The sequence below is a fragment of the Gigantopelta aegis genome, chromosome 14, assembly GCF_016097555.1.
Source record: "Gigantopelta aegis isolate Gae_Host chromosome 14, Gae_host_genome, whole genome shotgun sequence".
NCBI classification, from domain to species: Eukaryota; Metazoa; Mollusca; class Gastropoda; order Neomphalida; family Peltospiridae; genus Gigantopelta; species Gigantopelta aegis.
In genome coordinates, this window is record NC_054712.1 from 5001 (window position 1) to 23815 (window position 18815).

General features: G+C 35.4%; 1 protein-coding gene across 1 annotated transcript in view; it reads left to right on the forward strand.

Annotated features, from left to right (window-relative positions):
* The first annotated feature begins 4904 nt into the window (after positions 1-4904).
* LOC121388309 overlaps positions 4905-18815 on the forward strand; it is a 56501-nt gene continuing 42590 nt past the window's right edge. Inside the window, exon 1 of the mRNA XM_041519600.1 lies at positions 4905-4968. The gene's annotated coding sequence lies outside the window, so the exon portion shown is untranslated. The remainder of the gene's footprint in view (positions 4969-18815) is intronic.

The window sequence follows — 18815 nt, forward strand, 5'->3', positions numbered from 1 at the left end:
ACGATTGACGTAAAATCAGTGTTTTCCTGCGAAACCGTCACATGGTATTGAAAGTGAAGTTTTGCCGAAATCCATCAAAATTCAACTGATATATAAATTCTACGAAGGTAAGATTTTAAGAATCACTTTCCCTCCAATGTAATGGAATTTACTGACTCATTTAATCAGTCTTCGATGTATATATTGTCGTTAAGAATCCGTCGTTAAACTGCACACAGTCAGACGAATGGCCAAAATAAAGGTTTTGGCAAGACTTCCGATCGTTCCAGCATTCAGTTAATTTAGGCTTAAGTTAGGTTTAGGGTTAGTGATAGTATTAACAAACCTGCTGGAACGTTTGGAAGTCTTAGCCTTTTTTTCCTTTTCATTTTGTTTGCATGTGTGTAGGCGTGAGTGTGTGTATGTGCTTGGGGGGGGGGGGGGGGGGAGTGAGGGAGTAACCTATATGGTTGTGAGCTTTAGGGGGATAAGGAAGTATTGTCTGGAAAGTTATAAATTAGGCAAATTTTATGTAGGGACCCTGAAATGTTTTGAAGCAAAAAAAATAAAATAATAATAATTGTGATTTTTTGCAATCGGTACAGATCTGCCGGTTACGGTTTCTCGGTTTGATTCGATTTAAGCTAGTGCATCACATCTAGTATATCAAAGGCTGTGGTATGTGCTAGTCTGTCTGTTGTATATATATGGTGTATATATATATAAAAGATACCTGGCTACTAATGTAGCAGGTTTGCACTCTAGACTATACATGTCAAAAGTACAAAATGTGACATCCAATAGCTGATGATTAATAATTCCGTATGCTCTAGTGATGTCTTTAAACAAAACAAACTTTAACTTATCCATTAGTCCCCCTCCACCCCACCCCTCAGTTAAAACAACCCACTTTTACCATAATATATATTAAAACAATTGCTCACCTAACAACAGATCAATTACCAATCTTGGGTAATTTATAATAAATACTGGTAAAACATTTTATTATTCCTTTATTGTTATTCTTAGAATTTTCAACTTAATGGTTTCTGCCAAAGGCTACTGAGGTTAAACTTATATACCCTAAAATCTTGGAAATTAATAGATATATTTGTTTAATGTTTAGATAAATGATAGTAAAAGAACTGCTGTTTATAAATGGTCATGTGCTTGAAATGTAATGTCCTAACCCTAATTTCAAAACATTTCAAACCCATAACCACCGAGATGAGGCACTTACATCTGTTTTGTTTTTATTACCTACCCTAAATATGATTTTCTTTTGGAGACAGTAGTTTTTGTTTTTCATCATTATTTTATACCCCAAATTTTAGCAAAGCATAGGCATTTTTCTTCTTCCACATGTCATCTTATATGTAGCTTTGTGCAACTTTCTAATAGAAATAAAATAACATCATCAAAGTTAAATACATTGTTCACTACTTTTTTTAATTTATTGCAATATTTTTTAATTTTATACTTTGTTTAGTCACATTGATTTTGTTTCCTGTTAAAAAAATGTTTTCCTAAAATTAAATTAAACTTTAAATTAATACAACGATAAATAATTAAGTTACAGACTAATGTACTTCTTCAAATGGATGTGAAATACTTAATATGTTTGTTTTTATATATTTCAGCAACTGGACCAATGGATGTGGAGTCATTGATTAGATGTTGAAAATGAGATTCTGAAGACAAACTATTAAACAAATTACATTGCATCTTGATATTGAGAACAGAATGGTAGAAATAATAGAACAGTTTCAACTGATATGTGAAAGAAAAACTGGGGCAGGGGGTGAAATTGCTGCTGAAAATGAAACACTTTCAACAATTTCATTTAATACAATATTTAATTAAATTTTTATTTTGTATTATTATTATTGTTCTGTAGGCATGGGTTGTCTTATAATATTTATTACTAGAACAGATAAAGCTTTGTGAGTACATTTTGTGTGACAGTAGGATAACTAATGGACGGGGTGAGTGAGATTTGGGGGGGGGGGGGGCAGAAGCTTCAAGTTTGATTCCCAACAGTTGTTGCCACAACACGAGTTTATAATTTATTTAAATACTGTTGTACTGGTTTAATTGGAAAATATTTTATACTGTCCAGCTATCCTACTTTTTCGTACTTTTTGGTCTTGTCCTATTTTTTTCTACTTTTTCTTCAGAATACTTAGTTTTTCTACTTTTGTTCTACGTTTCCTACATTTTCTATATTTTCATTCCTAATTGTGTCCAACTTTTTCAAAAGAGTGTGCTAGACAGCCTGATTTTATAAAGGGATGGGACACCCAAACGTAAACAGCCCTAATATGTCTTGTCAGAACGGAGACTTCCCAATATGTCAGTATACATAACTGGAGGGCCAAACATGTGGTCCACACCAACCCACCCTCTGGCTACGCCAGTTGTGATTGTAATTTTTTTTTTTTTAATTTTTTGAATTTCGTGTATGACTTTGGTTTCATAAATAGGGCAAGTGCCGTATATCGGTTGATTCAAGCAGTGCAGCTATGCATGGGCGTACATAGGATTTTGAAAAGGGGGATTCCAAAATAGATTGCAGAGATATTGGGCATATATTTCTATGTTGAGTAAATATAATAATGTCAGATATATTAAATTATAAAAAAAGCGATTTCGGGGGGGGGGGGGGGGGAGTTCGGGCGAACCCCCCCCCCCCCCCCAATGCTATGTAAGAATACACCCCCATAAACATCGCAATCCCACAATCTAAACCACTGCCTGCATAATTTTGGCACAGGCGACTGTATCCTGCTATAGTTTTGTAACCTTTCGTGCATAAAATTATGGTACACTGATAGCATTCCCACACGCCTTGTATTTTAATGTTACTGCTCACGTCCCTCCCTTTTGTTTTTTTAAACAAAACATTTAACGCAACCCGACCAAAAATAAAGACGGTTTTAAAAGGGTCGAGGCCTGGTCGTCGTCGCGCATTCTATTCTCGTGTTCCTCGGCATATCGGGATTCCATTGATACAAAAGTCGAACAACAACAACAAAAATTAAGATGAAAAAGAAACAAACAAGTCATTTTAATTTATCAGTTCTGACAAGAAAAACTAGCATAGGATTTTTTAAATGTTCTTTTGGTTGCATTAGACGTTCACTTCCGGGTTCTTGTGCTTCGATAAAATTTACTGAAGTAAAAATGGTTTCGTCGATTTAAATCACGTTGTCATCGTAAATGTACCCTGTAGTGAAATACTTCAATGTCTCCTCTTGTCGGCTTTTTAATTAAACAACGATATTTGTAAATAAATTAAGGCAAAAACGTAATCGACAGATCGGTTGATTTTGCTATCGACCTATGCGAATTGGCAGCCATTATTGAATGTTTGTCTAACCTTGTATCACGTGTCTCGGTGGGCGTGGTTAACTCGTCATAGGGAGGGGTCAATTGCAGGAAATCGGCATGAAATGGTCAGATTTTGGCGAATGCACGTGAAACTCGGGGGAAAGATTGGGGTAGTGATGGGTATTTAAAGCTGCAATGCTCGAAATGATGCCTCATTTCAATTTCGACGTAGACGAGTTACAAGATGCCAAGACTAAGCCTGCCGAATCGAAACATTGCAATAGGCCGCCTCCAGTCAGGTGAATCGCAGTCAGCAGTCGCACGCCATATGAACGTCCACCAGAGCACCATTTCACGTCTCTGGGACAGGTACCAGCAGTTTCAATCAGCTGAAGATCGGCCCAGAATTGGAAGACATCGCATAACAACTGCAGCACAAGATCCGGGTTCTGCACTTGCGTCACCGAACTGCCACAGCAACGAACACTGTAACACTGAACACATAACTGCACTGCCTGAACCAATCAATGCATGGCACATGTGCTATTCTACATAGCTGCACTGCCTGAACCAATCGATGCATGGCACATGTGCTATTCTACATAAATGCACTGCCTGAACCAATCGATGCATGGCGCATGTGCCATTCTACATAAATGCACTGCCTGAACCAATCGATGCATGGCGCATGTGCTATTCTACAAATCGATGCATGGCGCATGTGCTATTCTACATAACTGCACTGCCTGAACCAATCGATGCATGGCGCATGTGCTATTCTACATAGCTGCACTGCCTGAACCAATCAATGCATGGCGCAATGCATGGCACATGTGCTATTCTACATAGCTGCACTGCCTGAACCAATCAATGCATGGCGCATGTGCTGTTCTAAATAGCTGCACTGCCTGGACCAATGAATGCATGGCACATGTGCTATTCTACATAGCTGCACTGCCTGAACCAATCAATGCATGGCGCATGTGCTATTCTACATAGCTACACTGCCTGAACCAATTAATGCATGGCGCATGTGCTAACAAATTACGTAGGTCTGTTTAATTAATAAAATAAAATAAAATCACACATAACTTTTTATTGTAAATAATAAAAAATAAGAAATATTACACAGTATATGGTCCTTTGAGTGAAAATACGTCATTTTGAAGGGAAGCCGCCGACTCACATTTAAAATGGCGGGGATATTTTTTAAGGTTGTCGTTGGAAAATTTAATTTGTTCATAATGACGCAAGCACTTCAATCAGGATTTAGTGAGTGTGGTAGGTTATACATGCTTTATGTGTCCATTTGTTGCACTATTTTGGTTGAGAAACGATTGAAACATGGTGCCACAAGTTTTGAATTCCAACTCTATATAGGCCTACAGGGTATGTAACAAGATCCGGACGTAGAAATAACCACACTTTCTGCGTCCCTCCGCACCACTATGTTTTTACACGTCAGTGGAAATATAATCTTGTTTTCATGCACAAATTGTCTGGAATGCTCAAGAAAATAAAATTTTAACACGTCGTTAGTATTGTGTCGCGTACTGTAGTGTTTAAGCAGACGACCCCATGTCAATGACGTCACATTTTTGCCACGTTCCGAAGAAAAGAGCTTTCAAGTTTCAATTTTGTCATCTTTTATATTTTGAGGTAAGTTTACTCAATCAATTAAAAGAGGATAAAAATAAAATATTGGTAAATGTTATTTTATAGTTCCAGAATAATATTATTATATTTATTTGGCACAGTCTACTTAATTTAGTTTAAAGAGATTCAGACACTTTACAAATGAAGTCGGCCTCCATTATAAGTTTGAATTAGGTTTTACTTGAGAACAAAAGTAAAAGTATTTTCCAAATAAAAAATAAATAAAAAAAACCCCACCCATTTGTGTGTTCACTAAAAAAGTCACTTCATAAATAAATAAAACTGTAAGTAGATAATATTATATAGGCCTACCATATATGAAAATGACGCTTACGGCATAATGGCCGCCATTATGTTGTTTTATGTTCGGTGTAGGCAGTCTTGCAATGCGCACAGTTGTATTGGCGCACAGACCAACTAGGTCCAGAAAAAAACCCCGTGTTCTTCATGGTACAAAATGGTACATTTGTGTTATTTCTAAAACACCTTGACTCTCCTTCGTACGTCAAACCAAACTTACATAATTCATACCCCCCCCCCCCCACCCCGATAGGCCATACACCTGCCCTGTTAAATTAATATTATGGTTTTTGGTGTGTGTGTTTTTTGTTTTTTTATTAAGAATATTAAATATATAATTAAAATCAGGATAAAAAATACACAATATATTAAAAAAGAAGCGAATTATAAATAGTTGAGAGCTCATGGTAATAAGTTGTGCACTGGAAATAATAAATCGAACATGCAAGATAACAAGTTAATGACTAAGGATAATAAGTTGAGCACTCGAAATAATAAATCAAGCACTTGAGATGGCAAATTGAACACTCGTGATAATAAGTCAAAAGTTTATAGGTTGAGCACTCAGAGTAATCAGTCAAACGATTTTGATAATATGTCAAGCACTTGAGATAATAAGTCATGCAAGCGCTCAAGATAACAAGTTGAACATTTGAAATAATGCCGAGTGCTTGAGATAATCAGTAATGTACTCAAGATAATACACTGTAAGTTGAACATTTGAAATAATGTCAAGCACTTGAGATAATCAGTAATGCGCTTGAGATAATAAGTTGAGAGCTCAAGATAATAATTCGAGAGCTCAAGATAATAAGTCGAGAGCTCGAGATAATAAGTTGAACATCTGAAATAATGTCGAGCGCTTGAGATAATAAGTTGAACATTTGAAATAATGTCGAGCGCTTGAGATAATCAGTAATGCGCTTGAGATAATAAGTCGAGAGCTCAAGATAATAAGTCGAGAGCTCAAGATAATAAGTCGAGAGCTCGAGATAATAAGTTGAACATTTGAAATAATGCTGAGCGCTTGAGATAATCAGTAATGCACTCAAGATAATAAGTCGAGAGCTCGAGATAATAAGTCGAAAGCTCAAGATAATAAGTCGAGAGCTCAAGATAATAAGTTGAACATTTAAAATAATGTCGAGCACTTGAGATAATCAGTAATGCACTCAAGATAATATGTCGAGAGCTCGAGATAATAAGTTGAGAGCTCGAGATAATAAGTTGAACATTTAAAATAATGCCGAGCGCTTGAGATAATCAGTAATGCACTCAAGATAACAAGTTGAACATTTGAAATAATGCCGAGCGCTTGAGATAATCAGTAATGTACTCAAGATAACAAGTTGAACATTTGAAATAATGCCTAGCGCTTGAGATAATCAGTAATGTACTCAAGATAATAAGTTGAACATTTGAAATAATGTCGAGCGCTTGAGATAATCAGTAATGCACTCAAGATAATAAGTTGAGAGCTCGAGATAATAAGTCGAGAGCTCGAGATAATAAGTTGAACATTTGAAATAATGCCGAGCGCTTGAGATAATCAGTAATGCACTCAAGATAATAAGTTGAACATTTGAAATAATGTCGAGCGCTTGAGGTAATCAGTAATACACTCAAGATAATAAGTCGAGAGCTCGAGATAATAAGTCGAGAGCTCGAGATAATAAGTAGAACATTTGAAATAATGTCCAGCGCTTGAGATAATCAGTAATGCGCTCAAGATAATAAGTTGAACATTTGAAATAATGCCGAGCGCTTGAGATAATCAGTAATGCGCTCAAGATAATAAGTCGAGAGCTCGAGATAATAAGTCGAGAGCTCGAGATAATAAGTTGAACATTTGAAATAATGTCGAGTGCTTGAGATAAGGCGTATCATAAAATATTGTTTGTTTCCGGTTACCCGACCGACCCTAATTTGAACCTGCCGAGCCTAAAACTTTTTTTGTTTATCCAAAAATGTTTTTTTAATATAACAACGATTTCCACGAAAACATTCCACAACTATCACAATGGTATTGTTGGTTTGCATAATGCATTTCTATACTAGTTTATAAAAATAAACTCGAATGTAAATGCTCAAATGTGCATTTCAGGGGTGCACAAATCGGCTGTCCGTGCGCCCGGGACAACCAAAATATGTTGCGGGCAACCAAGAAAATCATAAAACAAGTAAAATGAAAAACAAAACTTCCCGACACTTGGACAGTCACGGGCAATTCAAAAGTATCGAAACTGATAACTTGACTGACAGGCAATATAAATATCCACCCTAACGCTGCCATCCACTCAGCGTCCACCGTGCATGATTTTGACGAGTTCAATGCAGACAGATACGTTTCAGAATGGTGGCTATTAGCAAAGGGCACAAGACATGTGAAAGGCCACAAACTACACCAACAACCATCCAGTTCTGAGCTAAAAAAATTGGCTAAGCCATTTTCTATCTTCCGATGTGAACAATCGGTTACATAATCTATCCGACACCTAACATATAATAACAATACCAAATATTAACAGGGATCTCGCGGCTGGTAACGAGAAGCTGTGTCATCAAGAATTCAGCATAACAATGTTTGCTTATTTTAATAACCACAGTTATTAATTTTAACGGCAACATGTATGCAAGAAAAGTCTGAAAAATCTGTAGCGTTTTATTTTAACTCTGTAAAGTCTGAGCCAAAGTAATAAAAACGGACCGAAATTGCGTGTCAGTTTCAATACACATGCTAGTTCAGGGCCAAAGACAATTAGGCTAGGGCCGAGTTCAGGTAGAACGAGCAAAACAAAAACGTCCGCTAAACTGGTTTATGCGCTTCACGTTAAACCCAATGTCCACGTCGGGAACCAATCGCATAGTTCTCAGTGTGCATATAGGTCACGCTTGACAGTCAGCCGAGACTTGCACGTGTCAAGACATCGTTGCAGACATTAAACAATACGATTACACGCAAGTAAATCTTGATGTAAATTTGTAAGAAAAAACCCCCACCACCAAATAGTTGTTCGCATTAATGAATACTTAACTGCTGTTTCTTTTGTTTATTTATGTTGTCTTTGTTAATTTCGCACTCATGCATTTCGCGATCGCGGGAAAGGAACATGCATTATTTATACAAATTGCGGTTAAACGTACACTGAATACAATTAGTTTACAATAATAATGGTATTTGTTAGATAAAATATTTTATCACCCACATGGTGAACGTATAGCGGTGTCGTACAAATACGGTACGCACCACGAGGGTCGTACCGGATGTACGTTTTTTCATTGGTTGACAATGAAGCAGTAAGTCTACCGGGACTTTTTTTTTCATTCATGAAAAATTACGTTGTCAACATTCCACAAGTTTTACTATATATTTCATTCATTCATCGGATGTCGCGAGACATTTAAATTAAAAATAATAATAAAATATATAAAATAAATAAAATTGAATATTGTATATATGTATTATTTCTATAAACAAAGCTATATACGCCTTGAAAAATAAAATGCACAAATAAAATATCGTAAACATGTATCGTCTGCTACCGATTTTGTTTATTTGGCAACTCGAAAGGTAGTTTTTTATTTTTTTAAACTTAAAATAATATTTTTTGTAGAATTATGAAAAAGTAAAATATACCGACCTGTAAACAGCGTTGTTTGCTTGTTGTAGAAATTTAACAGGGGTTAGTAGACCAGTTTTTATTTTAATGTGGCAATGCATTGTAATAATATACCTAAATTTGAATGACGTCAGAATTCCAATGACGTCACTTTGCACCTCCTTACAATAGCCTTGTTCGATAACGTGAGTTAAGTCCCCTACCAACGTAATCTCCTGTAAAAAAAACTATTCATTGGAGTTTCCGGTGATTAAGTCGCCAACATGTTTAATGGCTGACAAAGCGTTTACTCAAGCGTTCAATTCTGATGTATCCAGTGTTCGAGAACTAAAGACACGTTTTTGAGAGATCGCGGTGAACAAGTCAGCGGGAATAAGCCAGAACTGGTTAGACGGGCGAAAGGAGTGCTTGATTTAGGACTAAAACCATTAAAAGTAATCCAACAGACGGACAAAGAGAATGCGGGCCACCGAGAAGTAACGAAGTTTAAAACCCCGTTGGGTGAAAGTTTACCAGATCCTTCTCGATTACCAAATTGGTTAGATTCCCTAAACGACTTACCAAAATTCACAGACAAAGATCTTTATAACTACCTTGTTTTAAATTGTCAAAGGACTTTTGATCATGATTACTTAAAAGCAAACAGCTTTGAAAGCCAAAGTTTTCTACGAAGATCGCCATGTTCATAGTGTGAAATACCACAAGATATCTGAAAAATGTAGCCATTGTTTTGTAAAATGTTAAGTAATCCCATCATACCCGACCAAGAATGAAAAGGAGAAACCCGACTATGATGTGTGGCTGTCCCTGTCGAAAATATCTGGACATGTTCACTCAGCAGGATGCAGTTGCAGTGCAGGGTAAGAATAATTTCTGTATATAAATAATAACAACAACACAAGATACAATAATATTGGCTGCATATATTTTGATGTGCATGATTTATTTCAGTCATCACAGGCAGGCCTACACGTAATAATAATAATAATATAATAGAATACTTGTCATTTCGTACCATAGTCATTTCGTACCACCGGTCTTTGGTCATTTTGTACCATAGTAAATTTTTACCATTTTGTACCATATTATTTGGTCGTTTCATATCATATAAAAAATATGTTGAATTTTGTGACTAAGTCATAACAATTGTGGTCATGAATTATGTAAAATTATTTGTTTTTATAACTTAATTTGAAATGTTACATTGGGTGCGAAATGACTATGGTACGAATTGACTGGATTCCGAAAAATACATGTGAGTAGTGGACAATTGCATTATTAACCAACTGTATTATTGGCTTTATTCTCTAATCCTCCAGGAACACAAAACAACAAAAAACATTCACAGTGGCATCGAATCTACAATGTAATTTTTATATAATTTTTTTTTTTTTATAGATATATGTAAATCATACTTTTCAGTTCTTTTGGTGAGGCAGTCAAATTTGTAGTTACATTAATACAAACACTCTTCATCAGTAAGTCATCTAAGTTACTATTTTACAATGGAGTCTAATATATTACAATATTTGGCCCAGAATTGGAGCAATTTAGTTTTCATGCCAGTTGTTGGGTAGCTATCAGTGACATGTACATATACAAAATTATACATGTATATATTTGGTTACTACTCATTTCGTGCCATCCATTTTGTACCATATTTCATGGTAATTTCGTACCACAGTCATTTCGTACCAAGGTAATTTTGCACTTTCAGTCTTTGGTCATTTCGTACCATAGTCATTTCGTATCTTATATTTACTATTTCGTACCTAATATTAAGAGAAAGGTTAATGAAAAACATATCTTCTTGTTCAGTGTGATCGAAAGATCAATTATTCTTATATTTACATGTTACGATGTATATACCAAGGGTAGATGCATGATTTTTCTATTGATTCAATTGAAAGGTATGGAACTTTTAAAAGAGGTACTCGATGCCTTAGGATATATGCATGTTCATACATACCAAACACACACACACTTTAAATTGTACGTCAATATTTAATTATTCCCTCTTTGAATTGCCAATATCGTTGTCGATTCTTGATCTTTCAGTTAATATATATGCAGCTATAAAAACAAATTTGTGTAGTACATAATGACTGTGATACGAAATGACCAATTCGCTATGGTACGAAATGACCAATTCATTGTTGTACAAATTGACCAGGGTACGAAATGGTAAAATTGGGTACGAAATGACTATGGTACAAATTGACTGGATACCATATATGTATATGCATTAGCCCTTATGTAAAATTAATTAATTCTTCATTTCAGTGAAGGTGAATCATGTAATCACAGCAGCTCTGCTGTATGCACTTGTGGACATTTCTAAGAGTCAAATAGATGGACTGCATGCATCTACATCCATGAAATGCAAGTGGAACGAGCCCAGAAAAAGAAGACCAAGTCCGAATAGGGTTGAGGATATTGTTTTCAAAAAACATAAATTTTCTGACGTAGCAGGTGAAGGAAATGCTAGAAACATTCAGTTACACACAAGTGGGAGTACATGTACATCAGCCACAAATGTTACACCAGTAAATCTTGAACATTTCAGCAGGACATTACAATCATGTAATAAACATGCAGCATGGCTTTATGGGAATGCATTTTCCATACCAGTGATTGAACAAGAAATTCCTCCACTTCACAATATCGATTTTCTGTTCAAGAACTCAGTTAATTTGGCCTCTGAACAATGTCAGGCTACCTTTAGCCAATATTTTCATAATTTGAAAATTTCTGAAAGTGACTGTGCCTCAATTGAACAGCAGACACAACAGCAGGCAAAATCTTCTCAGTGGCAGCAGGCTAGAGTTGGTAGGATTACCACATCTAATTTTGGATTGGTATGTAAAACCAAAGAAACCACCTCCCCAGAAAACCTAATTGGTACACTCTTTGGATACAATGGGGATGTAAACACAGCTAGTGTTCGATGGGGACAGTCCCACGAGGCTGCGGCTCTCAGAGTTTACACCAAGAAAATGAACCAAAAACATAGTGATTTAGAAGTAACTAAATGTGGCCTGCATGTAAATCCTAAATACCCACATCTCGGAAGTAGCCCAGATGGACTAGTTTAATGCTCCTGCCATGATAAGGGCCTGGTTGAAATAAAATGTCCATTTAAATACCGCTTTAAGACACCCGCAGAAGCTAGCATGGAAAAAGACTTTTACTGCCATTTTGTCGATGGTAAAATAATGTTTAAAAAAAATCATTCATACCATTATCAAATTCAGGGACAGATGACAGTGTGCCAAAGAAACGTTTGTGACTTTTTCGTGTGGACACTGAGAGGAGATTCTCTGCAAAGCATTTATTTTGACATTAAATTTTGGGAAAACTGTTTGAACAAAATTAACAGTTTTTATTTGAAAGCAGTAATTCCAGAATTGTTCTCAGAACGTGTTAAACGTGGTTTGAAGTTGTATTAAGTAATATTTAATTTGTTTTGTTACTCACTTTACTGATTTAGATTATCCAAATTTAATTATCTGGTACAAGCACAATCTTACTTTTGAAATCTAAATGGTGCTTCATAAAAATGTGATCTCAGTATTTCTCCCCCCCCCCCCCCAGCAAATGCTTAATACAGTTAAAGCCGCAGTCTCTGGAATATTTTTAATATATAAGCATTTAGAATAATCAACTTCTGTTCTGTGCAAGTGAGGCGCTGTCCTTCGCACTGGATTTACTGTGCTAGATAACGATAAACACTCTGATAATGGTGTCACGACTGGCGGACTGCTACGAAGTGGTCGTGTTTTGCTAATTGTCATTTACAAGTGGAGGCTGTAAATTGGAACGACAAGCACATATCTTCCAAAGTTTGGAAACTTGTCCCGATAACGTAATTGGTATGTCCCCTTGCAAAATCCTGAAATTTTTTACTCTTTCCATAGCTCGTTCTACATGTATTCTTAGATTTGCAATTCTTCGAGTTTCCTCCACTTGTCGCCTGGTAAATCGTGTGTATTTTAAAGGAGGAATGATAAGCCTTATTCCTCTTGGTGTTGTTAAATCAGATATAAGAAAGCCCTTATCAGCCATAATAGAATCGCCCCTCTCACACAAGTCCAGAATTCCACATCGTTTTGTTAACTGTTTGTCACTTATACCTCCTGACCACAGACAGGACACAAATGTAATTATCCCACGTGGATTTATTCCCAACAATGCTTTGTATGTCATGTGGGATTTGTAAGAGGAATACATTAATGTTTTATTTGTTAGTGATTGGGGAGTTTGTGTGAAAAGTTCGGTGCAGTCAATTATCACTCTACAGTTGGGATATTTGAATTTAAACTGCTTTGGCATTGTTTCCAAATTCACCTGTCGAGTAGGCCAAACGAGCAGAAATGAAAGTTTTATGTACAGGTAGTTAACCCATCTTGATATAATGACACTGCATGTTCCTTTAGAAATTTTAAACCTGTCTGCTAGGTCTTCAATGAGCAATCCCAGTCGAAGACGCATCAATACCATAAAAAACTCATCAATGAGTCGAAGATTACGAGGTCTTCCACCCTTTCTTTCATCATGAACATCATACATATCATGCATTTCATTAAACAACAACGCAAATGTTGCACCATTGGGAACCCCAGTGTAAAACATGACATTGTCATCCCTGTTACCGATGTCTTCAATCGTTATGTCAGGTTTCATTGTTTGGATAGCTACGTGATTGACTGTGTTCAGAATGTGTGGTATTGGTTGCAAAGGTTCACTGAGTATATGTACAAAATCTGTTTGGGTGCCAATATCTTCATAAGAAATACATGTTTGTGAAGAACAATTTGTAACTAAAATAGCATCTGTTTGTCCATTTTTGTTTACAAAATGAGTAACATCATCTGATTGCACTGGTCCAAAATAATCATGAAATCTGACAAGTGTTAAGCGCACTTTCATCTGTTTGTAATACAGGTCCTGGTTCATTGTTGTCTTGCAGGTCGTTGACGTTGTCTGGATTTGTAGGGTCTGCTTCTTGCACAGCATTTAGATGAATGTCTGTGCTCTCATCTGTTGTAGACTAAAACAAAAATTGGTTTAGTGTTAGTACTGTTAGTTAAGATGTGTGTGTTCTGTGTAATTTATGTAATATTTGAAAACAGGCACAAAGGAAGGACATGGCTGAAGAAGAATGTTGTTAAATTAGTATTGCCAGCACACGTTTGGTGTGTGATATCTGAAAACCAAAGATCTACAATTGAGGGAATCGTATTTCTCTAGTCAAAATTTTAACTGATGGAACCATCATGTATTCAAAACATTCATGAGTGGTCAATGCAAATTGATTATTACTGTTTACACACTCCAGAAAGAAAACAACAACACTGCATATATAATGTTGAACTATATTGGAAATGCCAGATTTGAAAAGTAAAACCGCCATGACTGAAAATTTCTACATTAAAAATGTATGAGTATTTCAGTACCGGTACTTGTAAAATTGGATTGTTTTCTATATGTATATATTTTTTAACATTTAATGAATACTGTATAATCACATCATTATTTAATGGAATAATGACGCCTTGATTTGAACTGGGTTTTTTAAATGTAAAATTCCAATAACTACATTGTATTTTTATTAATGGGTGAAAATATGTTAGACTATTATCACTATAAATTGATGAATATTACAAAACTAATTAAAATATAAATAGTAAATCAGCTTAAACACTCATTTCTATTTTCGAAAAAGATTACAGCTTAAAACTAACATTACAAAAAATTATATATTTTATACTTTTCCAGGAATAAATTTTGCATTGAAATCTCTTCCTTGTAAAGGCAGACACACCTGGTTGTTTTTGTTTTTTGTTCTTGTGTGACATTAATTTAACGAACGACCGTATTAAAATATAATATACTTACTGTCAATGTTCTGAAAGTTTTTCCCTCAAATATACTAGGAATATTGTTGATCTTCGTTTTCCTTCCGCCCGGAAAATGAACAGAAGAAAGCCGATCATTGTTACTGTTGGAATAGTTCCCATACACTAATTTAATTCGCCGAAGCCACGATCGCTTAAGTATGACATTGGCCGGAAATCTCTGCAATTGAATGGTCAGGCCGTTGACAATCTTCCCTGTATAATTCGAGCAAATACAGCAATAATGTCGTTGTTTTTCTGTGGATTTCAACATATTTCGAACCTTTCAGCATTCCAAGCGTCAGATGTTAATCGCCAATCATTTTTTTAAACTTTTTTTATTGAAGAGTTCTTACAAGGGAGGTCAATTTTCAGGGGAAATAACTCAACGTTATCGAACAAGGCTATAACCACAAACTGGGTACATGACGTTTCCGTTTTAAGAATGCTGGAAAAAATCCAATGCAAAATTCCTATTGATTTTTTTTTTTCGAACATTACTGAAGCACCTGAATGTGTTTGAAGAAAATTCTGTGATTGAAAAATTGTACCTTTTACGAAATATGGATTTCAAGTGAAATTACGGTAAGATATGCTATAGGCCTATTTATTGTGTACCAAGAAAGCCAAAACAAGGGCGCGAAAAGTGACTGTCGTCGACCTTAAAGTTATAACTTTAGTTTTCCCGTGAACTCAGCTGCTTTTGCAAGCTACACGTTTTTAACTGCAAAAACACTTGTTATTCTCTTATTGGTTGGATGTTTGGTCAAAAAATTATTATTGTCAGTTGTGATTTGTGAATTCATCATTATTAGCATAACCAGTGGGGTAACGGGAACATTTGTTTCTTGGGGGCGTTTTGTTAAAATATGGAATTATGCATTAGTTTTACCCATTTTTCACCCAATATGAAAATAAACGGAAGGACTTTCCTTTGGCACTTCACTAACCCTAACCCTAACTCTTAACTCTATTTATGATAAGTATTTATAATGTTCTTTTATGTGACAGTGCCAAAGGAAAGTCCTACCAAATAAACATATATTGATGCATGTACCTTACAGCGTTCTTTAAATTAAAAAATGCAACCCGATGGAAATTTATGGGGAAGTACGTCTACACCACTCCCCTGAAAACGTCACTGAGAAGTAGCGGAAGTACAACGAACTATTTCTCAATGCGGCGGTACGTAGTCGTGCACCGGTTAGTTATGCAAATCAACATCCGGTCTTGAAATAAGCTACAAAATTGATTGATTGATTTATTTATTTTTCATAATTTGCATGATTTAAAGGAGGGTAATAAATAAAATACCACACTCGTTTTCGCTAGATATAATGTTTACGAAACTCGTGAACTTCCCAAACGTATCCGACCTCACTTTCATTCGGTCGGATACGTTTGGGAAGTTCACTCGTTTCGTAAAAATGATATCTAGCGAAAACTCGTATAGTATGCTATATATATAAATGTGTTGACTGTGATGTGACATCTCAAAAGTTAGCTAGATTTTAAAAAGACCGTAAAATTTTAATTAATTATCTTTTTAATCAAAACCTGTTGACATAAATGGATAGTTGTCATAACGTGAAGTCAGCATTCTTTGGCTACGTATTTTACAAGCTGAAATCAACAACAAGCATATAACACGACGCGGAAATCAACAAAATGGCGCAAATTACGAAATTGTTGGGGTGTGGAATAGATAGGTTATTTTAAAATACAATTAAAAGCAGTTCAAACCAAAATAAAGATTGCTATTTTACAGAAATAATGAGCACTGTTTAAAAAAAAAAAGAAGAATATTGGCTCTCAGATTTTTATTAATGCCATAGGCCTTAGAATGTTGGGTGTGTTTGCAGAGGGCATTGGCTTCCAACTCTGCATATCTCCCCTCACCCACTGAAAAATCAAAGTAATATATTAACTGCCCTACCCCCATTGCTGTCTTTGATTTTGATCGGGGCTAATTTTGTTATTCAAATGTATTCCAGTTTGTACATAATTAGCTGAAAAAGATACAAGTTTCATATTCATATATAAATACTCTATACAGTACTACACAAAACAATTTTGGCTAAAACATTTTCATTATGGCAAATAAAAATCCCATTTGGCAATTTTTTTGGCAACAGGTATTTTTAATCTTGGATGAGCCCTGAGTTCATCATGTATTATGACTAACAGCCCAATCGAGATCGAACCACCTCTGTGGATCCATTCAGCTGATTGTTTTCTTTCTCTCGTTCCAACCAGTGCACAACAACCGGACAAAGGCTGTGGTATGTGCCTTCCTGTCTGTGGGAAAGTGCATATAAAAGATCCCTTGCTGCATTAGGGAAAATGTAGCAGGTTTCCTCTGATGACTACGAGTCAGAATTACTAAATGTTTGACATCCAATAGCCGATGATTAATTAATCAGTGCTCCAGTGGTGTCGTTAAACAAAACAAACTTTTTTTCAGCCTAAGCGAAGATGAGCTGTAGATAAATAATTTTAAAAAAGAAATAAAACTAAACTGATAAGTAATGATAATAATAAAAACATTTTAAATTTCAGTTTCATTTTAAAGACAGTTCAAAATTATATTCATAAAACGTTTTATGAAATACGTGGGCAACCAAGAGATGATGTTGGGCAACCAAACTTCAGCTACTGGTTGCCCACCGGGTAACTATCACAATTTCATATTTGTGCACCCCTGCATTTACATTCGAGTTTATTTTTATGAACTATTTCTATACATTTAGAGGTTATTTTGGATACCGGTAGTCAACACCTTTATTTAATATCCATAAATAAAATTATTTTCCAAAATAAAATGTTTTTCCTACCTACCTACCCTATATTTTTCCAGCATGTAATAGGAAACAAGTAATATTTTTTTTTCGGCCTAATCAGTAATGCACTCAAGATAATAAGTCGAGAGCTCGAGATAATAAGTCGAGAGCTCGAGATAATAAGTTGAACATGAAATGATGTCGAGCGCTTGAGATAATCAGTAATGCACTCAAGACAATAAGTCGAGAGCTCGAGATAATAAGTCAAGAGCTCGAGATAATAAGTTGAACATGAAATGATGTCGAGCGCTTGAGATAATCAGTAATGCACTCAAGACAATAAGTCGAGAGCTCGAGATAATAATTCGAGTGTGCATTCAACAGTGCGTAGAAAAAACACTCGATTGATGTTACTTGTAACTTAAAAGTACTTTGATGACGTCAAATTACGAAAATGTAGATATGAAAATGCACGTTTCCGTACGCAGATACTGTTAATGGAAAGTGGGCGTTATGTTGAGATCTCCACTTATTATATTGATGTTGAGGACTGAACAATATTATCTTGAGCTTTCAAATTTTATTGTCGAATGCTATACGTATGTTTTGTCAATGTGTAAGTACCTTCAGTGGCAAATAGCCATGATAAAAGCTCGAGAGCTTGACATTATAATCAAAATCTGGAGATAATATGCTGACAATTCAAGATATTAAGTTAACCACTTGCCAAAGCAATTCCAGATTTCCAGATGTAAGTTGAAGTTTAGTATTTTTTAAATTTAGAAAAAAAAATGTGTGTGTACTAAATATACCACCATATTATTTATTATAATGAGTAGTGTTTTTAGATTGTATGAAAAGAAACTTTGAGACATTAGTAAATTTTAAATTACTGGTGTTTGGCATAATGATAGTATTTTAACACTGTATGGCCGAACGTTGATTTATTTCTATGGCAACGGGATTAAATAATAATCGTAATCATTTTGCATTAAGGTTATAATATACGTAGTCCTCGGCTGTTACGGTCTTGGTTCACATAACCGAACTCGAATTCAATGAGATTGCCGCTTAACAATAGGCGAACTTGTTGGCCTATTTCAACATTAAAAAAAAAAACGGGGGTAACAGTGCGGTCTCGTGGTAATATATTCTTGCGCAAAATAAACTCGTGCAATAAATAGGAAGCGAAAACAACGTATGTGAAGTTCTGTATATTTATTGTCTAGATGTGGGCAATAACTGTTTTGTAC